General features: G+C 38.0%; 1 pseudogene; it reads left to right on the top strand.

Moving 5' to 3' along the window:
- The first annotated feature begins 433 nt into the window (after nt 1-433).
- On the top strand, nt 434-1,255 carry LOC100392501 (phosphoglycerate kinase 1 pseudogene; annotated as a pseudogene).
- The last annotated feature ends 7,296 nt before the right edge of the window (nt 1,256-8,551 follow it).

Below are 8,551 nucleotides of genomic sequence, written 5' to 3'. Positions count from 1 at the left end.
ACATGGTAACTGGTTTAATGAAATGGATGGAAATGGCTTCCAAAATTATGACCTACATAAACACACTCCGATACAAATTGAAAAGGTGGGGTTAAAGAAGTTGCCAAAGAAAACCTAAAATATCTTTGATTCTGTTTGGATCCTAGCTCAACAAATCAACTATACAAATACACTTTTAAGACAAGTAGGGACATTTGAACGTAGACTGGATATAATAGAGGTTACCCAAGAATTACTGTTAATATTGTTAGATGTGATAAGGAAATTATGGTTATGTAAGAAAATGTTTCTTTTTAAGAGGTGCATAATGAAGCATGTAGAAGTGTAATGATATGAGGTCATGAGAAAATTTGCTTTAAAATACTTCAGAAGGCAGCCAGCTCCCCACGGAATCACTGATGTCTCTCCTGGCTGTATTTCCAAAACGTCTCTTTCTAACAAGCTGACACTGGACAAGCTGCACATGAAAGGGAAGCGGGTTGTTATGAGAGTCGACTTCAATGTTTCTATGAAGAACAACCAGATAACAAACAACCAGAAGATGAAGCCTGCTGTCCCAAGCATCAAATTCTGCTTAGATAATGGAGCTAAGTCAGTAGTCCTTATGAGCCCCCTAGGCTGGCCTGATGGTGTCCCTATGCCTGACAAGTACTCCTTAGAGCCTGTTGCTGTGGAATCCAAATCTCTGCTGAGCAAGGATGTTCTGTTCTTGAAGGACTGTGTAGGACCAAAAGTGGAGAAACCCTGTGTCAACCCAGCTGCTGGGTCTGTCAACCTGCTAGAGAACCTCTGCTTTCATGTGGAGGAAAAAGGGAAGGCAAAAGATGCTTCTGGGAACAAGGTTAAGGATGAGCCAGCCAAAATAGAAGCTTTCCAAGATTCACTTTCCAAGCTAGGGGATGTCTATGTTAATGATGCTTTTGGCACTGCTCACAGAGCTCACAGATCCATAGTAGGCGTCAATCTGCCACAGAATGCTGGTGGTTTTTTGATGAAGAAGGAGCTGAACTACTTTGCCAAGGCCTTGGAGAGCCTAGAGCGATCCTTCCTGGCCATCCTGGGCAGAGCTAAAGTTGCAGACAAGATCCAGGTCATCAATAATATGCTGGACAAAGTCAATGAGATGATTATTGGTGGTGGAATGGCTTTTACCTTCCTTAAGGTGCTCAACAACATGGAGATCGGTACTTCTCTGTTTGATGAAGAGGGAGAAAACCATCATCAGAGATTCTTACGAACAGCTCTATGCAAATAAACTAGTAAACCTGGAAGAAATGAATAAAATCCTGGACACTTGCAACCTCCCAAGCGTAAACCAGCAAGAAGTCGAAACCATAAATAGACCAATAACAAGATCTGAAGTTGAGGCAGCAATTAAGAGCCTACCACACAAAAAAAGCCCAGGTCCAGATGGGTTCACAGCCGAATTCTACCAGACACACAAATAGGAACTGGTACCATTTCTTCTGAAACAATTTCAAACAATCCAAAAAGAGAGAATCCTTCCGAAATCATGTTTTGAGACGAACATCCTGATACTAAAACCCGGCAGAGACTCAACAAGAAAACAAAACTTCAGGCCAATATCCTTGATGAACATAGATGAAAAAATCTTCAATAAAATACTGGCAAGCCGATTGCAACAGCACATCAAAAAGCTTATCCACCATGATCAAGTAGGATTCATCCTGGGGATGCAAGGCTGGTTCAACATCCACAAGTCTATAAATGTAATTCACCACATAAACAGAACCAAAGACAAAAACCACATGATTATCTTAATTGATGCACAGAAGGCTTTTGACAAAATTCAACAGCCTTTTATGCTAAAAACCCTCAGTAAACCAGGTATTGATGGAAGGTATCTCAAAATAATAAAAGCTATTTATGACAAATCGACAGCCAATATCATACTGAAAGGGCAAAAACGGGAAGCATTCCCTTTGAAATCTGGCACTAGACAAAGATGCCCTCTCTCACCACTCCTATTCAATATAGTACTGGAAGTTCTAGCCAGAGCAATCAGGAAAGAAAAAGAAATAAAGGGTATTCAATTAGAAAAGGAGAAAGCCAAATTGTCTCTATTTGCAGATGACATGATAGTATATCTAGAAGACCCCATCGTCTCAGCCCAAAATCTTCTGAAACTGATAAGCAATTTTAGCGAAGTCTCAGGATACAAAATCAATGTGCAAATATCACAAGCATTCCTAGACACCAATAACAGACTTAAAGAGAGCCAAATCAAGAATGAACTGCCATTCACAATTGCTACAAAGAGAATAAAATACCTAGGAATACAACTAACAAGGAACGTAAAGGACCTCTTCAAGGAGAACTACAAACCACTGCTCAACGAAATAAGAGAGGACACAAACAGATGGAGAAACATTCCATGTTCATGGTTAGGAAGAATCAATATCGTGAAAACGGCTATACTGCCCAAAGTAACTTATAGATTCAACGGTATCCCCAACAAGCTACCAATGACCTTCTTCACAGAGCTGGAAAAAAAACACCTTAAACTTCATATGGAACCAAAAGAGAGCCCACATAGCCAACTCAATTCTAAGTAAAAAGAACGCAGCAGGAGGCATCACACTACTGGACTTCAAACTATACTACAAGGCTACAGTAATCAAAATAGCATGGTACTGGTACCAAAACAGAGACATAGACCAGTGGAACAGAGCAGAGGCCTCAGAGGCCACATAACATATCTACAACCATCAGATCTTTGACAAACCTAACAAAAACAAGCAAAGGGGAAAGGATTCCCTGTTTAATAAATGGTGTTGGTAAAACTGGCTAGCCATGTGCAGAAAGCAGAAACTGGACCCCTTCCTGATACCTTACACTAAAATTAACTCCAGATGGATTAAAGACTTAAACATAAGACCTAACACCATAAAAACCCTAGAAGAAAATCTAGGCAAAAACCATTCAGGACACAGGAGTAGGCAAGGACTTCATGATCAAAACACCAAAAGCATTGGCAACAAAAGCCAAAATAGACAAATGGGACCTAATCAAACTCCACAGCTTCTGCAGGGCAAAAGAAACAGTCATTAGAAGGAATCGGCAACCAACAGAATGGGAAAAATTTTTGCAGTTTACCCATCTGACAGAGGGCTGATATCCAGAATTTACAAAGAACTCAAACAGATTTACAAGAAAAAAACAAACAAGCCCATTCAAAAGTGGCCAAAGGAAATGAACAGACACTTTACAAAAGAAGACATACATGAGGCCAACAAACATATGAATAAATGCTCATCGTCACTGGTCGTTAGAGAAATGCAAGTCAAAACTACATTGAGATACCATCTCACGCCTAGAATGGTGATCATTAAAAAATCTGGAGACAAGAGATGCTGGAGAGGATGTGGAGAAATAGGAACACTTTTACTCTGCTGGTAGGAGTACAGATTAGTTCAACCATGTGGAAGACAGTGTGGCGATTCCTCAAGGACCTAGAAATAGAAATTCCATTTGACCCAGCAATCCTATTACTGGGTATATATCCAAAGAATTATAAATCATTCTACTATAAAGGCATATGCACCCGAATGTTCATTGCAGCACTGTTTACAATAGCAAAGACCTGGAACCAACCCAAATGCCCATTTATGATAGACTGGACAGGGAAAATGTGGCACATATACACCATGGAATATTATGCAGCGATAAAAAACGATGAGTTCGTGTCCTTTGTAGGGACATGGATGAACCTGGAGAACATCATTCTCAGCAAACTGACACAAGAACAGAAAATGAAATACTGCATGTTCTCACTCATAGGCGGGTGCTGAACAATGAGAACACATGGACACAGGGAGGGGAGCACTACACACTGGGGTCTGTTGGGGGGAATAGGAGAGGGACAGCAGGGGGTGGGAAGTTGGGGAAAGATAGCATGGGGAGAAATGCCAGATATAGGTGAAGGAGAGGAAGGCAGCAAATCACACTGCCATGTGTCTACCTATGCAACTATCTTGCATGTTCTTCACATGTACCCCAAAACCTAAAATGCAATTTAAAAAATAATTAAATAAATAAATAAATAAAATACTTCAGCAAAAAGCGAAACAGACTAGGCACAGAAAGGCATATACTATATGATCTCACTTCTGTGTGGAATCTAAAAAGTGTTGAACTCATACAAGTAGAGAGTGGAATGGTGGTTACTAGAGGCTGGGGTTTGGACGGGAGATAGGGAGCTGTTGATAAAGGGTGTCAAGTTTCAGATAGATGGGAGGAAGAGGTTTTAAGATCTACTGCAGAGAAGGGTGACTATAGTCAATAATAATACATTATATATTTCAAAATAAGCGAGAGTGAACTTCAAATGTCTCACCATAAAAACTTATACATAACTGAGGTGATGGATATGTTAATTTACTTGATTTAATCATTTCACATTTTATACATATATCAAAATGTCACATTGTGCCTCATAAATATTTATAATTATTACTTGTTAGTCAAAAATAATATGAATAAAAAAGACTTCAGCAAAAAGGTAGATTTAGTAATAAAGCAAGGATGGCAAAATAGTACTAATTATTGAACATGGGTGACAGGAAGAGCAGCATTCCTTTCTTGGCTATTTTAATGTTATGAAATTAAATATTTAATTTTAAATATTTAAAATTATTAATTTTATTTTAATAGTAAAATTATCTCTATTGTTCTGTACATTTGAAATTTTTCAAGGGAAAATTAAAAATATAAAGCCTCTATTTTAGAATATAAATTGCCTGTCCCAGTCCCCAACACTCAGCATCTTACCATCTGCTCTGCAGGAAAGATAAACAAACTAGAAGTGAGGCAACCTGCCTGCCAGAATCAAAGAGGAATAATGAGTCTATGTGTTTAACATCTGATAGCCTGAGTGCTTGGTAAACATTGCCAAAGAAATCTCAGAGTTTTGACAATAGACCCCCATAGGAACATGTTTGTATGTGAGTATTACGTTTCTGTTTCTCAAACTTCTTTCTCCCTGTTTCTTCATGGGATTATAATAACCAACATAATGCTCCTTTCCCCAGTGAGGTTAGAATATGAAAGGAAAAGGGGGAGAGTAAAACTATCTACTATGCTGCCAGGGTGAGCTTTCTAACAAATCAATACAATCCTGTCTTTTCACTGGCTTCCCCATCTATGACATATGTCTGCATATCTTGACCAGACACGCAAGACCCTTTATGATCTGGACCCTCCCAAAGCTGAAGATCATTTTGCTCTAAGAGGAAAACTAACCTCCCAGGAAATGGAAGATAAATACAAAGGAATGTGTGTTTTAACACCAGTCTAACGAAGAATTACATAACAAATAGGAATTTGGAGTCAGGCTTTGGATAACAGGGAAACAATTTTCTTTGGAGTTCTTAACAGACCCAGAGCCATTTCAAGGAACTACCCAGAATTTAATTGCAAATTCATACTCTGAATTGAAAGATAAGTGATTAGGTGATTGATATGGCAACAAGATAGACAGATAGAGAGATAGATAATCTGGATACATGGGGAATCCTTCCTTTCTAAACCAAACATCATGGTCTCTACTTTAACAACAGGACATAATATTTGAAATTGTAAGTGCCATAGAAGCTTCAGGACACATGGATGTCATAGCAAATATTTTTTTCTCATCAGTGGAGCAAAACCATGCAAATAGATATTTTAGTGTAAAGTAAGGGGCCTCCCAGATTGCAAAACTAGGTCTTCTAGCTTGCAAAAATTGCTTTACTTCTCACTCCCATTCGCCATCAGTCCATCACCTTACAACAAGCTTTTGCCTATTCTTAAAAGCATAGTTAGATTTGGGAGATAAAAGTGTGCACAATAAATCAGTATATATTTACAAGATCCTACGTAAATTCAAATTGTTTATTTGAAATGATTATGTAACTGTCACTTAGTCCAAGTACTTGGCGTATTTCCGGAACTCCTCTTTAGTTGGGCAAGCACCGTGTCTTCTGTACTTGCATTTTATTTCTTCTTGCTGAAAGTACACTGATGTAAAGTTAAGATTTTATTAAGGTATTTGGATTGTTTTCTCTCTTCTCTAAACAACTATATATTCATTATCTACTACCTTCAACTAGAGATTATTATGCATTGACCTCAATTATTCTCTATTTCCCTGGAGATTTTTCTCTTTTTCAAAAATAATGTCAACTTGTATTTTAGATTCAGCGGGTACATGTACAGATTTGTTACCTGGGTATATTGCGTGAGGCTGACGTTTTGGGCACTATTGATTCAGTCACCCAGATACCAAGCATAATACTCAGTTTTTCGACCCTTGTTCTCACTCTTTTTTCCTCTAAGACTTTTTTTTTATTTATTTTTTAAGACTAGTCAAGTGCAGTAGTAAGAAGTGAGGAAAGAATAGAACAAGGAGTTCCATCTGTAACTGACTGTGAACAATCAAGATAATTCACTCCCTTTGGACCAGCCCCAAGACTTTATGGAAAAAAAAAAAGTATGTTTCTGAAGGATGTTGAATTTGGTGATGATTTCTTAGCTATTATACCAAAAGTACAGACAACAAAAGAAGAAATAGATAATAGGACTACATCAAAATTTAAAATTTTCATGCATCAAAAGATACTATCAAGAGATTAAAAAGACAACCCACAGAATGGGAGAAAACATTTGTTAGTCACATATCTGACAACAGATTAATATTCAGAATATAGGCTGGAGGCAGTGGCTCAGGTGGGTAATTTCAGCACTTTGGGAGGCTGAGGTGGGTGGATCACCTGAGGTCGAGAGTTTGAGACCAGCCTAACCAATATGGAGAAACTCTGTCTCTACTAAAAATACAAAATAAGCTGGGTGTAGTGGCACATGCCTGTAATCCCAGCTACTTGAGAGGCTGAAGCAGAAGAATCGCTTAAACCCAGAAAGCAGAGGTTGCAATGAGCCAAGATCTAGCCATTGCACTCCAGCCTGGGCAACAAGAGTGAAACTCTGCCTCAAAAAAAATAAAAATCAGAATATATAAAGAACTCCTACAACTCTGCAATGAAAATACAAACAATCCAATTCAGAAATGAACCAAGGATTTGAATAAACATTTCTCCAAAGATATAAAAATGGCCAAAAAGCACATGAAAAGATGTCAACATCACTAGTCATTAGGGAAATAGTCATTAAGTCAAAACCACAATAAAATATTACCTCACATCCATTAGGATGGTTCTTTTTTTTAATGGAAAAATACTGCAAGAAGTGCGTTTACTAAAATGAAAGCTGTATTGGCAAGGATGTGTAAAAACTGGAACACTTGTGCATCACTGGTGGGAATGTAAAATGGCGCAGCCACTATGAAAAACATATGACATTTCCTCAAAAAGTTAAAAATAAAATTACTATATGATCCAGCAATTCCACTTTCAGGTTTATGCCCCAAAAAATTGAAAGCAGGAACTCAAACAGATACTTGTATACCCATATTCATAGCAGCCCTATTCACAACAGCTAAAGGTAGAAAGACAGAAAAAAAATGAAGTGTCTATAATCAGATAAATGGATAAATAAATGTGGCATACACATACAATGGAATATTCGCCTTAAAAAGAAAGAAAATTCTGACAAGGTGCATTGTAATCCTAGTAATTTGGGAGGCCAAGGTGGGTGGATCGCTTGAGCTCAGGAGTTCAAGACCAGCCTGAGCAAGATGGCAAAGCCCTGTCTCTACCAAAAACACAAAAAATTAGCCAAGCATGGTGACACATGCCTATAGTACCAGCTACTTGGGAGGCTGAGGTGGGAGGATCACCTGAGCTTGGGAAGTTGAGGCTGCAGTGAGCCAAGATTATGCCACTGGGCTTCAGCCTTGGTGACAGAGTGAGACCTTGTCTCAACAAAAAGGAAATTATGATACATGCTGCAACATAGATTAACCTCAAAAGCATTGTGCTAAGTGAAAAAAGCCAGACACAAAAAATCAAATATTGTATTATTCCACTAATAAGAGGTACCTAGAACAGGCAAATTCATGGAGACAAAAAGGGTTACCAGATGCTGGGAGAGGAACAAAGACATTATTTAATGGGTACAAAGTTTCTGTTTCTGATAAAATAGTTCGGAAATGGGTAGTGATGACAGTTGTACAACACTGTAAATGTACGTAATGCCACTGAACTGTACACTTATGATTTAAATAATTATTTCTGTATTATGTAAATTTTACATTGCCATTATTTTTTAAATAATTGTTTAAAGTATATTTCTTAAGGACTTGGCCTGTCTGCAACAACTCTAGTATTCTACACGAAGCCCAGGAATGCCAGGCATACAGTGGGTATTTTAAATACATTTGCCCAATAATTGGTATGTTTCTTGGTTGCCAGAATCATTATTTACATGAACAGGGAAGGAAATGGAAGAAAGCAAACAAAAGAATATTAGTGCCTACTACGTCCCAAACACTGTCAGAGGCTTAAGATACCCTCATTCACTTAATCCTTAAAGCCATTAAATTCCAAAAGAACTTTGCATCATAATCAGAACTTCAAATGGGTGTCCTGCTTGGTTC

The sequence above is a fragment of the Callithrix jacchus genome, chromosome 15 (genome assembly GCF_049354715.1).
Source record: "Callithrix jacchus isolate 240 chromosome 15, calJac240_pri, whole genome shotgun sequence".
Classification (NCBI taxonomy): Eukaryota; Metazoa; Chordata; class Mammalia; order Primates; family Cebidae; genus Callithrix; species Callithrix jacchus.
The sequence above is the reverse complement of the archived record's forward strand: the minus strand, read 5'-3'. Positions and strand labels throughout refer to the sequence as shown.